The 23,927-nt window shown below is 40.6% G+C and overlaps 1 protein-coding gene across 1 annotated transcript in view; it reads right to left on the minus strand.

Annotated features, from left to right (window-relative positions):
- Window positions 1-23,927, minus strand: part of LOC108892788 (protein TANC2) — an 85,650-nt gene that overhangs the window by 41,144 nt on the left and 20,579 nt on the right. The window lies entirely within an intron of this gene.

The following is a 23,927-nucleotide window of genomic DNA, read 5'->3' on the forward strand; positions in this document are numbered from 1 at the left end:
ACCATTTACCTCTGAGTGTCAAAACATTTTGCCAGCAGACATAGAGACCAGCACCAATATTACCATACTGTTCCTGCTGTCGATCAACTTTCAAACAAAAACTTTGCTCCTCTGGTTTGACATTCACTTAAGCTGGATTTAATCAGATTCACAACAAAGTGGAGCATCTTAATGAATCACAACACCACAGTGTGCTGCACTGAGCCGTATGAGAGCGCAGACATCTGCTCAGTTGTAAAGTTGGCAGACAGCTTCATTAGCATCAGCCTCGGCGTACGCTAACACAAAAATTCATGCACAGGGTGATGAACACACGCACGAATCTTCTGTGAGCGAGCGTGTCAAGTGTTGTCTCTCCACTGCTGCACTGAGCCAGCCCTGGTCTACCACAGGAAGTGGAGGGGTCTGACATCCTGCCAATGTAAAACAATAGGGAACCACTTTCATCCAAACCACAAGACACACACACAGATTTGCGCACACACACATACTGTATATACATACACACATGTCCATACAAGAACAGGGATGCTGTGCTGAGATGAGACCAAATATTCTTTGCAGATTTCAGCAGGGACTCCATGAGAAGGTTCTACTGTTTCACTCCCCCCAACAATTATAAAGACAAATTATGTGGTTATTTCATATCTAACTACAAATTTCATACCTGCAAAACATCATTAAAAGTAGATCTGTGGTGTAATGTAATCCACTTTAGGTCACAGACTTTAGCATGGTTGGGAGTCCACCTCAGGTTTGGAAGCAGCTATTCAGACTTTTGTTTTGACAAATCACAGATGGAAGAAGGAAGTGGTGACACACCAAAACCACAAAAATCACAGATCTAGAAAAAATAAAAATACACCAGTAATCCACCAGCAGCCAGGCACGGGGGTTTAAAGTCTTAGGTATTTCTCTACATTAAATGTTCATTACTAAATGCACAACAGTTTAAATCAGGGATGCTCTTACATAAGCACACTCTTACAACTCTCATGATACAATGCTAATTCCTGATTGGAGCACATAAACGTGCGTGACATCATCTTTTTTCCAACAGCAAAAAGAGCGCAGACAAGCAACAAACTACAGAAATCTCTTGTGACATAACCTAAACTGTTCACATTTTGGCCAAAGAATCCAAGTACTTAGAAAAAGCTGTTTAAGATGAGAGGTTTTGCTATTTGCTGGAGTAAAAATTTTACAGCTGCAACAGTTAATCAATTAGTCGATCAACAGAAAATTAATCAGCAACTATTCTGATAATTGTTTAAGCATGTGAGGGATATAAACACTATTCTGGCCCGGCTGCTCAGCACTTCAATCATGGCGATCTTAAAGCGATACCAAAGGAGGGCTGAGACTGAGAGCAAGGTATGCCAGCTGTTTGTCACTGGCTGCATTACCTGCAGTGACAGGCCAAAAGACAATCCCGTCAACTCTTAAGCAATCTTAGATTGAGGGAGGACAAACTGCACCAGTTATGAGAGCTCCCAGTAGAGGCAAGATACTGTTATGGACCTTTGTAGTTGTGAGTCTGTGGGGACAGCATAATGCAGGTGTGCTGAGCCGAGTAGCAGGAAAGAGACGTGGGAGGGGGGAGGACCAGCCGAGCCAGCAGCTTCACAAGCTGTTAACTGCGTTTAGGACAATGCCCATATCAGTTTTGATTTAATGTGTGTATTCTACTCTTTTACAAGTTAGAAGGCCAGGAAAAAAAACAGCCAGCCAGCATGCAAGCAAAGAAACCAGTGTACTGTGTGGGTAGCAGACACTTCTGAATGTTTCGAATGCCTACTGCCTACTGAAGAGTACAATAATGCAGCAAAAAACTGAATTCAAAAACACACTACCTACACAGTCTTAATCCTGAGTGCACAGACTGGATTTGGACTGACTTTGGACTTTTAGTATTTAAACCTAAGTCTGTTTATTAGGGCAAGTGCATGGTAAGCGTCTTTACAGTCTGGTCCATCTAGTCAGGGTACCATGTAAATTAAGGTATGCTTCTGGGACATTTCCACTACAGGAAAACTGTAACCTGGAGCTTCCCATAGCGTGACCCTGGAAGCACCATGAAACATGCATTTAGTGTCACCTCCTGAGAATTGCCATAACTGCAGTTCAGGAGTGGAGAAGGCTATCTATTAGTTAAAAGCTCCTTTTCCAGAGAAAACAGGAGGATAAATCAGAGGAACAACAGTGTTTCCATTTATATTTTCCTCCAAGAACTAGAAGACTGTAATGCATCATGATTAGAAGGTCTCTATTTAAATTGAGAAAACAAGATGTCATATTACACCTGCAAATTCAAAAAGCTGATACGCACAACCATATGGTACAATTTATACTATTTTGCCTTATTTGCATGTATCCTTAAAACAAATCCAAGCCGAACCAGTACATTCTTTACCTCTAATTTGGGGAAAATACCTCTTTAAACAGAAAAACACCCAAGTCACAACCTAAACAGAGTATTTCATTTCTCTCAACTTTCACTTTTATGGTTTTCCAACATAACAGCCCTCGAGCGTCATAATGTACAAAAATATGTAGTTACACGTGCCAGATCAGCCCATCCCTTCATCCCTCTGTCCCACCCACCCCTTGCCCCCAAAGCCCATCCCCCATTCGGCCACATACATACCTAACCACCCACCCACAGCACTGCAAATAATTTTGATCAATTTCATCTTTCATATTGGTTTACATGCCTAAAGCAAACTATAAATCAGTGGCATCTTCCAGTTTACCAACAACAGCGGATGCAATAAAGCAAGAGACAAGCTGGGAACACAGCATTGACATATTATCACCTTTCAAGTTGCAAACTTGCTAGCAAACAGTTATTCACAAATCTAGCAGCACCATTCAGTTTGGAGTTGAGATTCAATGTGTGATAATTGCAGACTTAGGTTAATCACCATGACGACCATTTTAGACATTGTTATTACAAAGAATATGGATCATCACTGTTTTAAGTAAAGAAAAGCTATATCAATAAATCAGCTTTTCCCATATATAATATCAACTTGGGCAGCCCACCCTAGTAGATAAATCTTAGATTAGAACACCTTGTTTCACTTTTCAAACTCATTAATTTTTGACCACACACCAGGTCTGATTGCATGTGCTGCAGTAACTAAGTGGAGACTAGAAACTTCTCCGTGTGTAGCCTGCCTACCTAGCATCTACCGCATGAGGCGTTTAGGGAACATCTATAATTTTAGCAACAGAAATGACCCAACAAAGTTAACACTCCAAGTCACCCTCTAAACTGCACAAATCTCTGCATACAAAGTCACATGCCATGCCACACACCACCACAAGTACATTCTACACCTGTGGGAAAGACTGATAAATGTGCCCAGTTGATATATTGGCTGATATTAGCTTTGCTGATAGCACATACTGTATAAGTACTGACATATACATCAACTGATAAGCATGAAGAAATCACTGTACAAAAATGCAAACAATGTGAGGTAATTTAGAGTCAGTGTTTCCATTACATAGTTGTACAATTTGTCAGAGAGTTTAAACTGAGTTTAAAATTGAACTCTAATCTAACAAATCCTTATCCTTACATGGATCCCTATAAAAATGTTTGTTTATGGTAAGTGTTTATTGAAAAAATATTGCTCAGCATATAATCAGATTTCAGAATCAATATTGGTACTGATGTCAAATAACAGTAATGATCGAGCTACAGTAAAAAAAGCTAGTTTTTTCCTGATATATCTTCAATATGTCTACCTGTGTGGTGGTGTACTTGCCCCAACCATGACCTATGATTTTCTCAGACCAAAAAAATGACACGTTTCCTTGGCTTCAAATTACATCATCATCCTCCCCCCATCCCCTAGAAAAGCCCAGAGCCCATGACCCTGGCCACTGAGGTATATCTGGAGGAGAGTGACCAGCACGGTGGTGGCGGTGGGCCAGAGAGGTGACGCATATGTGAGTGGCTGAGTGCGTCAGGCTCTGGCTGACAGCACCACGACTCAGCAGTGTCCTGGATGGATGGAGGTGTTATGATGGAGGAAGTAGGGAGAGATAGTGAATGTGTGTGTGTGTGTGTGTGTAGCAGAGAGAAAGACAGAGAGAGGGAAAAAAAGAAAGAAAAGAGTGATATGCCCTGACTCCCACACTGCCATCCGATGCTGAAAAAAGCTGTGTCGCAGCACTGAGTGGGTGGGCTTCATTTAAAAAAAAAAAAAGAAAAGAAAAAAAAGCTAGTGAATAAGAGTCTGGAAAACAAAGAGAGGCTGCATCAAACATCTCCTACCTTCAGTCTGACACACCACTGGGGTTACATCACAGAGCGGAGAAGTGAAAAGCATGCAGCAAAAATAACCAAACGGAAATGGAAGTGTTACAAGGATTTTGCTTCGGCTGCCTTGAGACTCAGAGAAAGAGTACGAACATGAGAAGAGAAATAAAAAGCTGGTATGGCTCCTGGTCTTCCTCCAGGCGTTCCAGTAAATAATCATGCTTTTGTTTCTATCCATTTTTAAATCCCTGACAATGACACACAGAGGGACCACAAAAACTGTGAAAGGCAGACATCCCACCTGTCCCGTCTCCCTTCGTATTTCCCCCTCTTACATGGTCTCTCCGTCACTAATGCTGGAACAGGGACAATTTAAACCTCTCTTTGAACATTAACAGGTTCGAGTCAATCTGCCGAGTATTTTTCCCAATCAATTATTTAGTCTATAAAATGTCAGGAAATACAAGAAAAATGTACATTGCTTTTTCCCAGAGCCCAAGGTGATGTTCCCAGCATGCTTGTTATGTCTGACCAACAGTCCAAACTCAAAAGATATGAAATTTACAACGATATGAAACAGAGAAAACCACTAAATCGAAATAACTGAGAAGTTGGATGGACAATTCATGAGTAATCACTTGTCTGTTTGTTAAACCCCATCCCTAAGCAGCGATTGTCCAATTATTGTATACAGTATTTCCCCAAGGAGTGCACAGAGCCAGATCCATATTTATGTGTTATAGATAGGGTCATTCCTGTTTGCCTTAGCGTGTGTGTGTGTGTGTGTGTGTGTGTGTGTGTGTGTGTATGAGTGTGTGTATGTGTGTTTGTGTGAATATACTGGGAGCTTTTGACACTTGAAGTGCTCTGGAGGCAGTAATGGCTGTAGTATTAAATACTGAAGAATGCCTCAACACAGAAAATTAGTTCCACAAATTTAACATAAATAGAAATAGATGATATCAAGCTAATGAGCTAGACTTTCAGACTCATCTGAAAAATCTCATGTAATTTGACTATAAGATAAGTGTGAAGGACAAAGTTGCTCCAGTTTAGCACAGTGGACACCCCCTATAATAATGGCATTTTGATTTATTTGTGCATCATTTGTGCAGACAAAATAAAAGTTATGCTTAAAAAAAACCCCAGAAACATTACATGTTTTAGCAAAGGTCTCAGCACCCCATTCACATCTAAATGACTCTAAACTGGTGACTCAGTCATTTGCACATCGTTTGTGCTATGAGCATTACACGTCAAATAAATAAATTGTGATAATTGTGATAATGAAGCACAGATGTTTGTTTTGTTTCCACAAATGTGCACAAACAACACACGGCGACATGTACGAAGCCCCAGTCAGCTGCGCTGGTGACACATGAATATTAATGGACCATGTGAAATTTCAGCCACTGTTGCCTATGAGGAAACACTCATATAGCCATGAAAGCATGGGAGCTATCTCAGCTGAGTTAATTACAACCCAAAGTAGTTGGAAAATTACTCCTGAAGCTTAGGGAGCATGTCATTAACAAACATTAGATTGTCAGGTTATGACACAAAAATCTCATTAACAACTTTGTTAACTTAGTGTGTAGTTTTTTCCCTGTGGTGTAGTCAATGACACAATCAGAGTTTAGGCTAATGTTAGCAGCTCTGTCCTGCCATCAACCCAGCCACTGTTACCTGAGATAGCATTACATTAACCAAACAAACTGGTTAGACCTCATCCTAACAGCTTTTACTCTTGTAGGCCCCACGTTAAAAGTGACAGGATCCTGTTTGAACATACAAGTAAGCAAAGTAGAAAAACAAGGTTATGTTAGAACAACATACTACTTCATTTCCAGGTCTTCTATATGGATCATCACCTGTTGAGCATGCTAACCTTTTGCCATCAACTACAAAGCTTTAGCTTCAGTCTTTTAGTACAACATCGTGTATGTAGCTGTCAATTGCATATTTAAGGATGCTTTTTGGCTCATTTTCAACCGAGTCATGGCGTGAATGGGCTCAATCAGCACAGTAGCGACAGTTGTCATTTCAGTCAGCAAAATCATCAGTTGCTGGTTAGAAATAAGAAGTCTGAAATAAATGACGATGAACGGTTATTCTGTTACCTTGTTTCAGTTAATCTACAAATCACAGTCTGCAGCACAAGCGCAGCATCACCCTCTAGTTCCCTTTGACCTCAGGCCGTCTACATTGAGAGGAAGGACGTGCGTGCGACTCCTGCTAAGGCTGCAGATGCCGCTCTCTCTGCACCGAAGAAGAGTGTTTAATGAGAAAAGGTTGGAATCCTGATAAATTCACACAGGGAGGCTGAGGAGAGGAGCTCCTGCTGCAGTCTGTGCTTGTTCATTATGGTGGAAGATATTTACTGCCTTTCAAATTACTGCCTCAATGAATGACAGTCAGTGCTATTACCATACAGGAGCTTACAGACGAATGCAGGTAAATTTGATCCTTTTCGCTGTTGCTTAGGGGCTCCTCTGTACCGTGGGGATTTGTAAGCTCCACAACAAAACCAGAAATGTGGAAGGAGAAGTTTGTACCACACCCTAATCTCGCCTCTGCCAGCTCCGCTGAGGATGAATTAGCTCTCGGAAGATCAAGTACATCAAGAATGATATTCAAGGGATTAAGAAATGTTTGCTTCAAAATCAACGACTCTTCTTCACAAAACACTGGAACCTACGAATAACATACCAAACTAGGAGAAGCTGTCACTGCTGTTCTATTAGCAACCCTGCAACCATCACTTGCTGCAAAATTATGCATTAGTTTGCTCCCTATAACAATGCCAGCAGCAACAATTATTTTCCCTGTTTACCTCTGCCTTTCACACAGAAAATGAGATTTTAACAACTTGATGGTTTGAGAAACAGACTGCTATATCTTCTTTGAAAACAGGGCATCTCAAAATTATACGCTGTGTTAAAATGCAAAGGTGATTTGACTTGTGTTAAATGTACAAAGCTCAGTTTTGGTAATGAATTCAGACAAACAATCCGCAAGGGCAGGTCTGTATTCAGTGTCAATGACACATCTCCAGGCTGTGGATTAGTGTATGATGCCACATTTAAAGTCTAAATCCTCTCTTGCAGGTTCAGAGAGAAGTCAATTTAACTTTCTGTGTACTTTCTGCAAGCTGTATGACTAATGTAAATCACCTTGTTGAGTGGCCATTTGGTGATATTTATTTTGAAGAGCAATAACTCTGAAATGAGTCATGATTTGATAGGATTCCACCTAATTTAGGAGGGACTCCTACCACCACAGAGAGACTCAAGAATATCAACAAACACATACACAGAGTCCACAAAAGCTCTTTATTTAATCTATTTATATAATGATTTAATGCTTGGTACCGTTTTAAATGGGCCAGAGCCACAGAGTGCAGCTCTCCTTGTGGAACACCAGCTAAATGCCAAACAACAGGAGATAAAAAAGCCCAGCATACAGTGTCTCCAAAATAGCCATGAGCAGAAAAACACAACCGTAAAGAGGGTGTTTGATGTTGGATAGAAAAAGGCCAGTGGCAGCCGGGCGAAGTGTCATTTTGTTTTTCTCCTCATTCCAGTCAAAGTGCAAAGCTTTCAACCTGCCAAGGGGTGGAGGGTGACAATTAGGGAGACAAGGAGAAGGAGAGGAAGAGAGGGAGAAACAAAAAGAGAGGTGGCCATTGACTGTGGCCATAGTAACAGATGAAGCATGGAGGACGGAGAGAGGTGAAACAGAAGGATGACAGAGGCTGTCCTTGGTACTGCGCCCTCTTTCATTGCGCTCTGTTATTCTTATCCTTTGCTTGCCCACAGCAATGCAATAATTCACTCTGTTCTCAGTGTCACTGTGACGATAGGAGAGGGGGGGAGAAAAAAAAACTACATACGCACACAGACCATCTCAGCTGCAATGGAGATGGGCCTACAACAAGAAGGCTTGAATAATGAAATGCACATTAAATATAAAATAGACTGGGGGATTGTAGAGCCTGCCGTGCCACAGCAGATACCAACACTTACACATGGAGCAGAAAAAGTAGGCTACTGTACATAGCTGGATATATTTCATCATTAATGTGACAGCTACATCCTATATTACAGTATGTGTGATATGTAGATATATTTAGAAATGTTATGAAGTATGCAAATGCCCTATTCTATCAAACTAAACAACTAGAATATTATATTTCAGATGTTGTATTTGTAAAGATGGATGCACTAGAACAGAATTTAAATAATTGTAGGACCAGCTCAACTTCAGAAACAAACTGATGTCAAGTCAGGTTTATACAAAAAGCACCTTTAATACAAAGATTCAAAAGATTCAAGTGTTGCTGAGTATAGAAAACTTACAAATGGGTGAAAAAAAAAAACAAGGTCACAAACGCCAGGATATGGGTCAGAGTGTGCATGTGTGTGTTTGTGTTTAAGGCATAGACGAGTATTGTTTTTGGCAGATTCAGTGTGCTGGTCTTACATGAATTTTTCATGTGTTGTTTTCAGCTGGGTACTTATACTGTTTGGGTGCAGGTCTCATCGTTTGGCACTAATCTCATACTGGTACAAACCTGGCAGGACATTTTTGAAACTGGAGAAGCATTTTAATTAGTTTTGATTATTTTGCTTTTACAAAAAAATGGGAATTTGTGGCTGCAACTACTGCTTATTTTCAGTGTCAGTTTCATCTATCAATTATTTTCTCAATCTATTGTTTCATTCAGAAGATTGTGAAAAATTCTCATGACAGATTCCTAGAGCCCAAAGTGAAGTCAAACTCTTCAGTCCAACCAACAGTCCAAAACCTAAAGATATTTAACCCACAACGAATTAAAACATAAAACCATCAAATCTTCATATCTAAGTTGAAACCTTGTTTGACAAGTGACTGAAATGGATTATCACAATATGAAGTTTCTATTGAATTATGTGACTGTTTTGCCTCCTTAAATTACATGAAGAGCCAAAATACACTATAAATTTGCATGTAGTCTGGTCTCATTTAACATTATTTTTTTCAGTTTCATCAGTGACAAACAACAAGAAACAAAGGTAGACAGGGAATAACTATAACAAGAATGGTCCTACCTATCTTATTCTGTTTTTGAATGGCTTATGGGGTAGGTAGCTGGACAGTGTGTTAGTTGATTCCTTTTTTTATATAATTGATTAATCATTTAGTGTATAAAACACAAAAAAATGCACATCACAGGTTCCCAGATTTGAAGGTTATGGCTTTGAATTGTTTGTTTTGTCTCACCAACTGTCCAAAAAGCCAAAGAAATTCAATTTGAAATGATTCAATAACAGAGAAAAACATCAAATCCTGACATTTGAGAAGCTGGAACCACTCAATGTTTGATATTTTTGTTGAATAAATCACTTATGCAAAATCAGAATTCCCCCAAAAATGTTCAAAATCTCTTTCAATCACCTAATCAGACTAACCGTTTTAGTACAAACAGGGATGCACCTACAATATATGCGTCTGCATGTGTGTACTTATGCTTACATATGTGTGGCACCATCATCAGACATGTCAAACCAGATAAATTGATCCGGAGGCCAAATAAATCCTGTCCTTCCAGTGAGCATCAGCAGGAATTACAGCTATTGAGAGTGGCAAACATGGCTGCCACAGACCAGAGAGGAGGAGGATGAAGAGGAGGAGGGGGACACCAGACAGTCAGACAAGTACAGACATAAACAGACTGTAGGTTTGGATTTGGAGATGCCATGATAACTGCCATCAAACTCAGACAGCCGAGGAGACGCATTTGGACACACAGCTGGCGTGGGTTGGGTCCACGCCTTGCTGTTGTGGTCCTCACAATTGCAGCTCTTGTGGAGCAAACCAACGCCGCCGTTCACTTATGCAAGGCTGGGTTCTGCTGCCTTTATCATGCAGTGCAAAGCAACACAATATCCCTCAGTATGCTCAGCTAGCAAGGGCACTTCCTGCTATTCAAAGGCACACAGCGTTGAGCAGCAATAATGAGCCCATCCACATCAAGAGCCACAATGAAAGCCCAGTTTCCCGACTGGCAGAAACAACAGGAAGCCGCTGCAGAAGGGGGGCTGATAAGTCCTGCATGGCATCAAAAATTTAAATGGCCCACCACCATGCTATTTCATATTTCTCACAGCCAAATGCACAATCCAGCATGGCGGTTTTGTTTATGGAGGATTTGGGGTCTATATATGTGTGGTGCGCCAGGGAAAAAGATATGTGCAGTGAAAAAATAGTGGTGAAATAAAACAGGTTGATGTCTTTAGAAAAATAAGACTGAAATAAAAACAAACAGTTTAAAAAAAATGATGGCAAATGGTTAGCACCTGTAATAATGAGAATAAATAGATGATGAATGGGTGGAATGAGCAGGGCCTGACAAAAAAGGAAGATGAGGGGGAGGAAGAAAATAACCGCTCCAGAAGGAAAGTAAAAGAAAAGAGGAACAGAAGCATGGATGTAAAAAGAAGCTGTGATGAAAATGTTAGGAGCGTATGGACTGATGAAAAGGGATGGAGGAGGAGGAACAGAAGCAGTGGTGATGAATGGAGCACCTTTAAGGAGTAAGGTGGACAAATTTGGTTATAAGATGATGTGGATAAATGGAGACAGAGGAACTTGAAAAAAAAGGAGGAGGAAGAGAGGGGATGGAGTGGTGAAGACTCATTAGCCTACGCAAGGCTGGTATAAGCCTTCCCTGCTCTGCCGTTTCATCTCCCTCTCTTCTCTCTCCTTTTGTTCTCCAGAAATATCTGAGTGGGTGGGAGAGAGAGTAACAGAGTGTGAGAAAGAAGGAAGAGTTACAGTAAGTGAAATGATGACAGCATGAGGGGGAGAGAGAAGGAACAAGAGTGACAGAGGAAGTAGATGACTAGTGAGCTGGCCTGATATCTTTAGAAATCTTCAGATGCAATACCAATAGTGCCAATAGGATACCTGATTTTCAGTTCAGGAACAGTTATTTTTTGATACTTGGCTGACGATAAACAGGCTGCTTTTTACACAAAAAACAATGTTTAAGGTTATTGTAACAAAAATAAGAGATTAAAGAGAATAACTAAATCAGTCCAAATTAAAAGATAAATCTGGAGGATCACTGTGCCTCACCTGGAATACAGAGTGCTGTCACTAACAGCAACAGAAGGAACATGTTTGTGAAATATTAGATTTAGAAAATAAACAAACCCTGAATCACACAGCAAAGGTCAAATATTTAATGAGTGAAGTGATTGTTTAACCTATCATCAGTTTTAAAAGGTAGAGTATCCAGGTTACACAAGCTTATTTGGAGAAGAAAATGAAGGTAAACACTGTAATTACTGCCCAAACTCCCTGTAGTAAATGAACCTGAAAACATTAGTCAGTTAATGGATAAGCTGATCAACAGAAAATGAATCAGTCTGTTTTGATATTCAATTAATACTTCTAAGATACCTTTCAAGCAAAAAAGCCAAATATTTGTGAGAATGTGCGGCTGTCGCTATAATTTGCGATATATCGTACATCAAAGGATCAATCAACGAATTGAGAAAATAATCGGGCAGAACATTCCTGTCTACATGCACAATGAGGAATTACTAACAGCATTTAAGGCATGCTCACTATCAATTTTACCTTAATATGAAGTCATTTAAATGATCTGCATAAATATTTGGCTTGTTTACAACCTGTCTGGCTGTCTGACTGCTTGTGTTTCTAACCCTGTCTGACTTATTTTTAGTGATAACGCCATGTTCCCAGCTCTCAGGAATTAGCCAATTGACTGCAATGTTTTCACAACAATAGAAAAATGGCTAAAACTATGACAACAGGATTCAGGTTCTGATATAGTGAAAAAAAAAAAATCTATATTCAAATTCTGATTTATATCAGGAAATATCTGATTAAAAGAACAAAGAAACAAGATTAATGATGTGACACAGCATTTGGGACCAATTTTGGGAACACAAAAATATTAATGTTTGATAACCAGTTTCTATCAATTAGAAGCTGTGAAAGTGTTTTGTAATTGATGAGCAGAAAGACATATTGTCTAGAACTGGCCAAATTGTGATTGAAATTTGGAATTATCTGATCAAATAATGAGTGAACAAGATTACACATCTGACCAGGCTTCAATGCCAGCTTCGATTTGATACCCAGCCCTACAGGGGCAGATGAAGCAGTAGAGAGGAAAGATGGAGAGAGAGGTGACATAATTTTGAGGAAACCAATCATCAAGAGAAAGCAGAGAGACTTGGTGTGTTATTAATAAACTTGAAGACTTAAAAGGCGACAGATATTACACAAAGAACAGAGTGAATCACCATCAAGATACACTTGATCTTTCATTTCTCCCTCACACAATTTTACCTTCTAATGGCCATCTGTCAGACACCATGGCCTCCAGATTTATTTTCAGCCTCTATCTACAGTAACACTCACACACACACACACACACAGTGTCCACACTCAAGGTGTGGCATGATGCCGGCAAGCCACCGTTTGCTGAGAAAGCCCACTACCTGGGTCAAGGTGACACCAAGCCCAGTAGCCAGAACAGAGCAAACAAATCAGTCTGAGAGAGGCTTTGACACATGCTGCTGACACCAGTCAAAAAACAAGACACTCAACACTGCTCTTAAATCACATACTTGAACCCTTCACCTTTCAAAGTACACACTGAGACGCCTACACGGTGCCTTTCTGAAATCAAGAGCTGCTCAGATGCACTGACTACTACACGACTAAAATATCATGACAAACAATTAACAGCTGAATCTTGATGGACAGTGGCTCTTTCCAAAGGCACCACCACTCCCCATATTCACAACAGAATTCAGATATCCATGCATTTACATCCTTGCAATCCCCCCATCCATCCATCCATCCATCCATCCACTCTCCCGCCCCAATTCATCCGGCTCACCTTTGTCAGTCGAGCGCCTCGTCCACCCAGGCAATAAAAATCCTGCACCATAGTAAGGGAGATCTTAAACAAAAGGAGGAGACTGTAGGGGCACGGAGAGGAAAAAAACAACACGGGAAAAAAGGCAGAGAGAAGAGGACAAAAGATAGAGGGTGGGAATAGAAGGGAAAAGAGGGAGAGAGAGGTAAAGAATGGCCCAGACAGGCAGAGAGCTCTCCACAATGTGAGCAGCGAGGAAGGGCGAGCGCCAGGTGTCAGTACGCATACACTCACTGAGCCGCGCATGCACACACTCTCTCACACACACACACAGACACACACACACACTCAGGCAGACAGGCAACTCTTTCTCGCTCTCATTCCCTCCTCCTCCACCTCCTCCTCTGGCTCTCTGGCAGCAATAACTCTCCCTCATCCTCCTCCTCTCTCTCTCTCTTCTTTCAGCTACGATAGAATTCCTTAACTCTTTCAAAGCCAGTGATCTCTAGGGCTGAACAACTAATTGTTTTTGTATCAAAATCGCGATTTGATATAATGGCAAAAGCACCAGTTGTACACCTGCATTACCAAAATATTTTGGCCACTTGGGGGCAGCAGAAACAAACTGTAAACAAAACACTGACATATACAGTAGTGCATTCATGTGGTGACGTAAATATTGTACAAATTAGTTCTCAACTGGGAAAATTCAGGCGAACGCCCTCCTCAAGTCGTAATTCGGAAATTCGGTGGAAATTTTGGCAGAAGACTTGCCAAGCTGTTAACATCATATACACCAAAACATGTGAGACTATAGCAATGTTTGAGTGGTTTCAGTATCTAACAGCTATCAACATGTGGTTTAAACACTGACCATTTACATACAACACATCTTTGTAGTGCCAAGTCAGAAAAATGACCTCCAGACTCTGGCAATGGGACTGTGAACGCAGCAATATTATATCATCTCATAAAGCTGACATGGTAAATTTGTTAGCAAACAGCTGTCGTTCGATGTAATCATATTTCTGGCCACCAGTGAATGTAGGTCTAATAGACACCTTTTAGCTCACGTTTTGGTCTCTACCAACTCCTAAGGCAAGTAGTATTATTAACTGTTTGCCAGTATTACTGGCCAAATGTGAAGCAATTACCAATAACTGTAAAGCCAATATCAAATGCCATGACTACAACTGTCAATGTTGCATATACCTATAAAGTCATATCTAAATAAATGTGTTTTTTATTTATCAAGACTAGCAAAGTTCACTAAGAAGTTGACTTCTCTTTGACTAATACAACTGATGTAAGACCATTATTTTCGCTGAGTCTATCCATGTAGAAACAAGATAAATTTGTGATAATGTTTGATAAAAATTGTATCTTGTTTGATACAATGTAGACCACAAACACAGGACTGGAGCTGTTAAATTGCAATTTTGGTCAGAAAATCACAATTATACATTTCCCTCAAATGCTACAGTCCTTATACTTGAAAACAGCGGGTAAAACGTGAACATTTACAGGCAGCAGTGAGTATAAATATACAATAATTCCTATGACTGCATTATACAATAATGGTGAGAGTGCAAGAGAGAAATGAAGGGAAGCAGGTTTATGCACCACCATATAGATGTATTCTCCTGAGTCCACATTCAATACACCATGTCTCAAATTGCCTCTTCACTTTGTTCTATTTTAGTCATACAGAAGAGACTGCTTTAAGTCTACGTGTCCCTCTATATACACATAAGGACTACATCGATATAGGCGACATCATAAAAGATCCAATATCACAGAGAAATAATGCACCAGGGGGCTCAATGCCCACTGGGGGGGTTACAACTGAAATATATCTGTGTGAAGATTCATGAAATTGTCCTGTCTGTTGGGACACAGAGTGGGGACTTATGGTTAACGGAAGCTCTTGGAAGTTTGCAGAGATCCTTACATACATACCTTAAAAATCTCAATTACATGTCAAGTGTGACTTCTGTCCTGAGGAAGAGAGTTTCCCCTAGCACTGGGAAAATGCTTGAGTTTTAAATGCATTTTATCATGCAATTTTATCATACAGTGTACTAAAATTGATCATTCTTTTTTGCTAATACTTTTGTAACTACTGCTACTAGAAGCAAAGAACCAGTTTGTGAGAGCACAAGGTTATTATCACCATGGATGAGAATACATTTTTGTTCCCATTTGTTCTTCTTGTTAGCAGGACAAAAAACGTGAATGAAATCTAACAGAAAGTTAGGTGCATTTTGATTATTAAAGTAACAAATTTGGACTTGGCAGAGGTTCATGTATTTGCTCTCTGAGTGCTTTGATGCTTTTATTAATTTCTTTAATTAATATGATTAGTATTAACTGATCTAAAGCTATAGTAACAAAAATTCTGATAATTAACTGGTTTCAGTCATTTCTTTAAAAAAGGCTGTTTTCTTAACCATCTATGGTAGTTAGTTCAACATCTTTGGGTTTTGGATAAGACAAGACATTTGAAGACGTCACCATGACACCATGTTACAGAAACAAGTTGGATTATCATTCAAAACGCAGCAATCTCATGCATGAATGGTCTCACGTATTTAAGGCTTATCACTTTCCATGACCATAAAACACTGTCAACATTATCCGGCTCAGTTGCCACCTAAGAAAGGACGCCATATCTAGGTCACAGTAACACCAACTGCTAAATATCAGTCACACTTCAGCCGTGAACACGTCCCTTTAATCAAGCTGTCACAGTGAACAGAGAGTAGAGAGCTGACACAGATCCAATCTAGAGATGCAACAAACACTCTCACATTACAATGCGCCATCGAAGTCTACTCTCTGTATAATTTTCTGCTCAGGAAACTTGCTGTAAGGAAATCGAAAAAGAGGAAAAGGCCATAGAGGGATGGCAGGAAAGTGAGTAGAGCGGGAGGTAAGGGAAGTGAAATGGACACATGGAGACAGAGTGAACAGGAGTTAGAGTTCCCACTATTGACGTTGTGATCAGAGAGTGGAGGAGAGGTTAGACCAACGCTTCTTTACCCACGCATCGTGCTGCCCACTCCCTACTGCTAGAACTGGAGAGCACAGTTCCCTTTACAAAAGAACTGCATGAGAGACACACAGCCACAGACTCCATTTAAATGTCACTGTATTTCTACACAGCGAGTGAAATTACTCAGAACACTGTGTGAACAGCCGTCAAACCGCCGCCAATGTCGGCATCAGTGGGGATATTCAGGACCCTGCTGAGGGCAGTCTCAGGCCTGATGGTACACGTCTAACACTCACTGTACTGATTTTAGACATGCATCAGGCCTTTCATAATACAGATTTATGATGGCAATCAATCCAGAACTGCTGAATATGGAAGGCAGACTGAGGGCTTGACACACTGAGACACGATTCATGCCATCTTTCGCACATCAGAGTGTACTATAGCAAAAAGCCATAAGAGGAGGTGCTTCACTGCGATTATTGCCACAATGGTGAAACAAAAGGAACAATGTGCAGCTGAGTACCATTGGCAGCAATGAGTGCCAGCTATTACTGAGAATGCACTTGACTATTGTGTTTTTTTATTCAGCAGTTAGCGATGACTGTATACTGTCTTTAAAGCTTTTCTTTACAGTAGTGCATGTACTGTATTAGAGCAAGGAGAACAAACTGAAGGAAAAACCTAATACATTTCCCTTTTTCACTATGGACATTTTGATACATCATAGTAAGAAAAGCACACGTTAACGTTACTAAAAACGTTAATGATGTCTCAGTTGTGTTCAAGTATCACAGTAAGTCATGACAGTAGCAAGGCTTTTAATCTAAATGTAGCTCAAATTTTAACCATATTTCCTGGAAAATATGCAAAGGAAAAAGTGATACACATTTCTACCCACTAATGGTATGTGACTATTAGGAGCTGATTCATTGAGATAAACAGCTGGCGGCACTAATTCTCCAGTCGGATGCCATTAAACATAGGCTATGTTTGTTTTTCTTTCTCTCTGCTGTGCTCAGGTTTCTCTTCATTGCAAAAGAAGTCTTGATCTCAATGAGATTACCTGAAGGTTATATGAGTTCAAAGAAGGCAGTGTCCCAGATCTTTTTATGTGTGTGACACAGCACTGCTTGATTTTCTGTGGAAAAAGCCAAAGAGCCACTGTTACAATGAACACTATAGACTGAGACCAGAATCAATTCGTGTTAATGTATAATCTATTGACTGAAGTGGATTTAGACTTGAGTTACTCTTTAATATCATGTTGCTGATTTTAACCATGTCCATCCTGCCCTAACCATGACCCTCAATAAAGATCTGAGAAGAGGTTTCAGGCCATCTCATTCTTGAGCCTGAAGGACTTTATTCAGCTGAGCCACATGGGTGGCTGTGACAAGGGCGGTATGTGCATCAAGTAGCACCACTGAGCCATACTGATGGGCTCATAAGTGCCTCCCACACTCCACAAGATAGGAGAGTGCCACTGCTGACACTTCGGGCACTGCATCTCTCAGCCCACAGCCCTCTTGAAGGTTCGTCTCAATTGCCTTTGACCTTCAGCACACTTTCGTTTTGCTACAGCTTTGTCACCATGGTTACCCAGTGATGAGGCCACAGGTGCCGGCTGATGAGGTTGGCAGCTTCTTGGTGGCCGTGTCAGCCCCAACTTATCGGCACTGGCTACTGACCCCACGCAAGGAGACGCCACCCGCCTGTTCTTGTTGTTTTGGGAGAAGGCTGATGAGGCCACAGTCAAGGAAGTGCTGAGGTCTTTGTACTGAGGGCTCTTCATGTCGCCTCTCATGAAACCTTTACAGACCAAGTCCACACTGACTTTTCAAACAGAATTTATAAAGGATAATGAGCTTCCTAGAGAGAAGAGGAAAATATATGAAACAATCCTCAGGGGAAACTGAAGAGCCAAAAACAAGCACTTTCTGACAGTTTCGTAAACACTTCATTTCTTGAGCTCTGACGAGGAAAACAGATTATACTCACGCATATATCTACATAACAAGGCATCTCACAAAATGGAACAGACTCTTGATTCAGCAACTTTACTCTGGCAGACACAGTTGCTCAGTCACCACTGCATAAAGGCACCTATGAAATCTAACTATAAATGGAGGAATCTCTCTCTGTCTTTTCAATTTTCTCGACAATAGTTCATCCGACTGACTTCAAACTTTGGGGATATATCACTGAGGACACAAGGAAGTGCGGTGTCAACTGTGAAGTTTTTTGCATGAGCAGTTCTCAAAAATTGTTCTTCTACACGTTAACCGACATGAGGACAAAGGCGGAGCTACACAGCGAAGGCAGAGCAGCACTCAGACAATTCATAGCATGCACATGTCAGGGTTTTAGGAGAGGTGGAGCTAAACTCCAGCACACAACAAAGACTGACTAACAAAGACTGACTGACCGAGCTGGATCAGCGCAGGCCAAGCAATCAGCCCCTTCCGACAGGCACATTTTGAACCAGCACTGCACCAGGACTGTAAATGTCAAAAGCTGAAAGAAGAAGGCTAAACGACACACTGCAGTGAAGCTCAAGGATGATGTAGACATCAGGCTGTTGTCCTTAGTAACCAAAGGTCAGACCTTCTCTCGACAGCTGTGCACCATATTGATTTACAGATTCACTGTCTGCTTTGCCGGTTACAATTTGTGTTTACACAGCATCTTAATGTTCACATTTAAAGGGAATTAAGACATACGGAGGTTACTAATACACAGTGTGAGATAAAGAGGAGTTTACAAATGAATGTACGCTCTACAATAGCCAGAAAGCAGCAGAATGATACAACAGAAAAACATAAACCTCAGCTGAGTACAAATCAAGTAGAGCTGAAATGATTTGTCGATGAATTACAACAGTCTTGATGACTGCCTGACTGTAAGCTAATGTTCTGTTTCAGTCTTTCCAGGGTTTTCTATCATTGCACTCTTGGCCGTACCAAACAAGACATCTACAGACTCTCTGATGGGTTTTTGTCACAACTTTCAGGCATTTTCAGACCAAATGAATTGATTGATTCAAGAAAATAATCAGCAGATGAATGGATAATGAAAACAATCATTAAAATTACAGAATTAATACAGAAATTATCTACAATATATGTATTATTTGGGTCTACAACCACAGTAACATTAACATTATGTAGTCTGGAGTGACCATGGCAAATGAGAGGCTAAATATGATATCCCTCTGTAGGAGTACATTGTTCCTGCATGTTAACAGGACCTGGTCTACTGAAATCTCTCCATTCATTTTTTTTCTCCTGGGTTCATTAATACAGGAAGGAAGGGGACATTCTGTGGAGCAGTAGGTGCCAATCTGTCGCACTGTGGAGATTGGCCAGAATCAGCACATGTTAAGCTGCTGCTGCTGCTCTTCCTGAGGCCTTTTACATCTATCTGATAATATTCTACAAGGTGGAGTGATTCATTTCTACGCAGTCAGTGCAGCCACTAATGTTCCCCAGATATTCCATAGCTTTCTTTGCATGTAAGTAGCAATATATATGTAAATTTGCAACATCTGCATATACATTATTTTCCATTGCATTTATTTGATTTTAAAGTACACAGACTACTCAACAGATAAAACCAATAATGCATACGTAAACTAAATAATGGGTGCAAGGAGGTACGCAAATGGTTCATTAAGTCCACATGTCCTCAGTATTAGTTTTTTCATAGATAATAGATATCTATCCACCGTACAGAATGTGACTGAATTCAGTGGTTTCCTCTCATGCTGATCAACACTAATGACGTGAGGGAAACACGGTAACTGACAAATTAAGCACACAGCCATCCGTACTACTGCTCAGAAAATGCTCTTTAGTGTTAAATATATATAATACATGGTAAGATACTTTAAATCTAGCAGCATGCAGTATCTAAAAGTCACAGCTCTGAGACAAAACGTGTTATCTGACTTCAGTAGAATTGCCCAGTGGAAGTGTGCTTATCCGCAGTTTGAGATTGACAATAATTGCTTTTACACTGCATTAGGCCTGGCTGTTGTGTCACTCCTCGTGCCTTAGAGCTCGAAGCATGTTTGCTGATCTGATGATCTCTAATTAGATTTCTCCACCACTGTGGAAAATGAGCCATCAATTAGAGTGCTGTGATTAGGGGGAACGATTTGATTCCTGTCAAGCACCTGCTGCCTTCAGACTTGTCGAGCTACTGGAACCTTCCACGTCTGACTGAAATGAGCGACATGGATGTATCCCTGCTGCAGACTGAAAGAAAAGGGCCTTTATTTAAAATTTTAAAAAAGGTGGTATTAAGTTGGTATTGCCGTTCCTTTTTTTAATGCTCTGAACCAACACATAGTCTCATTCTTCTCTGCAGAGGAACAGAACAAGAACAGGTCAGTAAGAGTGCCCTCTTCAATCTACAGAGGTCAGTTTGAATCAATCAATTGAAGAACCATCAATCTTGCAAGCATCTCAGTGCATCAACGGCACAGCACAAAAAGGCAGCACTGTGATAGCTGTAAGTATGCATTTAGGACATGGAAAAAAAGGATAGGTGCAGATATATGATTCGAACATGAATTCAAAGGCTAAATTACTGTTAAATGTATCTGCTGAACTGTAAAAAAGTGACTTCATGATCTGTATAAAATATGGCCTTTATTTGTACAAGACATTTTTGTAACCGTGATAACGTGTGTGAACAGGAGTCAAAGCAGATGTGTACTAAGTTTGTGTCCAACTCTGTACTTCAGCAGTCCCCCAATAAAAAGTGAGTGAAATGCAGGAACCACATGGTCCCGTATTATTATGGTACAAGAGGTCTCTTTTAGTCGTGTTTCTGTCTGTTTGACACCATTTATGACACAGCGAGGCCCAGGTACAGTCTGGACTGTTAATGCTCAGAATCAGTTATTTTTTCCTGCTCTTTTTGTGAACAGCAGCAGAGATAAATAAAAAATAAGGTGCAGTGAAGTGCAGCATGACTTGCATTTCTATTTGATTTCCCCAAGTGGGTCCACGTAGCACTGACAATGCCAGATGAAAGTTGCTAAAACTGACACGTGTAAAATGTTTCTCATAGGACAAAACGGTGGACAAAAGTACAAAAGCAGCTTATTATATCTTTATTCCATTATATCTTTAAAACACTTTGACTATCACTACCATTTCCTGGTGAGCAAAAAAATCTAAATCCTGTTCTAAATCCAAATTCATTTCAACTCCTGGTGAGCCTGTGCACGTGTGTGTAAACTACATCTTATGTTGTCAGCTGCCACGCTTGAACACATGTCAGTGCTTATTAGTCATGCAGCAGCTCTCCGTCCAGACGCCCCAACCTCTCAACCCCATTTCTCATTTTCCAATCAGCCAGTGCCATAAACTGTAATTGCAGTGTCAGGCTGTTGACTTTGTTTCAAGTCTGGACCCATTTTTCCGTCCCCTCCAAAATTTTTACCACCACAAAAATGAACTCAATGCCTACACACCCCTCCATTTCAAAGCTAGAAAGTCAGTGTAATATCTGAGACCATGAGGGGACATTTTCCTTCTTGTTCACATTTTGGCTTTCCAGGCGGGTACACTTGTACATGAAACCGCCGCGGGCAACAGTAACAGTGGGCCGCTTTGTCAGAGAGAAAGCCTTACATTACATACACACACTGGTTGAAGTCTGATCTGCGTCTTAACGAAAAGACTCAGAGCATATCTGATATCTAAACACTGCTGCGGCAACTCCAAGACATTTGTCCTTTTTGTTTAAACAGCCTGGATCTCAGGCTGTGAGATTATACGCACTCTCAAGTGAACATTCACTTCAGATCTTGAATGGCGTCTGATTAATCGAGGAGTAGCTGGACTGAGAAGAATGGCAGCAAGTTATAGACTGACTCAACTATTAATGATCGCGTCTGAGGACAAAACAGGCAATACAATGTAGTTTCCCAAAAGATAACACCCTATTCCCTGAGTGTACTGTGGCAGAGATTTGTACATGTCTACATCATTGCAATCAGTGCAGCTTATCTGTGTTATTCAATTTAAAAAATGCCATTCACCAGCTTAGTAACTTGGGGCTCAAACAATTTCTCCAGCGCAGATCAAGGGACAGCTGGCTCATCTGTTGTCTTCAGATTAGTGCATCTATTCCCCTTTGGAGCTCTGGCATTCCTGAAGCCAAAAGCCCACTTTTAACTGCCTCAAACACAGGGGATGATCATCTTATCTCACAATCTTACATCTGAACCACAGACCAATTTCAGCAGCTAATGCAATCATATATAGGGAGGCAGTTTTTAGAGTTCTCCCTTTGAGTCGAGTGCTCCTCCCACAGTGGCAGCAGACGGATGTGGCTTTCTAGCACTCCCTGTCTGTCGTAAGCTGATAAGTCAGGGTTGCTAGAACCAGTCCTTCGGATGTCCTTGGAAGGAATTGAGCAGCTAAGTGAAAACATGCTTGTGTGTATTTAATTCTGGGTCTCATAACTCTTCACAAAAGTGTAAATTTTTTGTTTAAAGGTTAAAAATGGCATAGGTGGTGGCAGTGTGCACATGTGTCTGTTCGAGCGTGTACTGTACATATGTAGGAAACAGCGGGATACAGATGTTTCAGTGGGGGAACTGCATTGTGAGAGCAGCACTTGTCTGCTGGGAAGAGTGGATTCCCTGCAAAGTGACAGCAACAGATATCAATACACTGGAGGGTACTCCAGTCATGCGCTACTGCTCAGTATACTCTCCACTTCACACATAAATACACAATCACACTGAAGGCAGAGAGGTGGTAGGTTTTGTTAGCAGCAAGTTCACTTCAGCATCGAAAGTCAGTCAAGGACATCACTATATGTGTGTGTGTGTGTGTGTGTGTGTGTATATATACATGAAAAATGTAATTTCACTGAGAATTAACAATTAAAAATCATCTTCAATTTTGGTTACCTGTGCTCCCTGAGTATAAAAGAGTTTCAGTCAAGCAAGACAGATAACAAGACACGAAGTCAGAGGGATTTTTCAAAAACTGAAAAAGTGAAAGCTGCTGAATGTCATTAACGCAACATCTCAAGGTTGCCATAGAAATCAAACGCTTTTTAATCACGATATAACAACCAGTTAAGTGACACAGATATCTCTAAACTTATTGCATTTCTGCAAAACATCTAGTCCAACAAGTCACTGGTGAAATTCACTGTATCAATGCAACAAAACAAAAGCCTCCCAAACCCATACAAAAAAGTTTCAACACTGACTTCTCATAAACACACGCACTGAAGTGGTGAAATTGAAGGGAGAAGCAGTGACATAATGTACTGTGGGATATTTCAGGCTATACAAAATTAATTCATCTGTGCAAATCGAGTGGGCGGCTGGACGAAAGCCCTTAGAAGGCACATTTTCACACCGTAATAAAGACCCTATCCTGGGGAGACAGTTAAGAGAGTGAAGGCTGTTACACTGCCCTGGCAATAACATGAAACTTATTAGATTCAAATAAGAACGACTGTACTGTTCCAAAACGAGCGGTCAAAGCTCTCCCAAGTGTTGCTTTTGGCTGGGATTATACCACATCAAAGGCCCTGTTCCTCTAAGTGAGAGCTTTATAAGGGTTGAGTGACAGTAATGCATGTGTAGGAACAAAAGGTTTCATGTGGTTTTCCCAAGGACCTCGGAGTAACATGGTTACTGCTTTTTAATAGCTCTTTCACCTGACTGTGGAAAAAGGGAGATGCACAGAGAAATGGTTTTAATTTAGCTGTCTGCAATGTGT

Source organism: Lates calcarifer, linkage group LG23, assembly GCF_001640805.2.
Source record: "Lates calcarifer isolate ASB-BC8 linkage group LG23, TLL_Latcal_v3, whole genome shotgun sequence".
NCBI lineage: Eukaryota > Metazoa > Chordata > Actinopteri > Centropomidae > Lates > Lates calcarifer.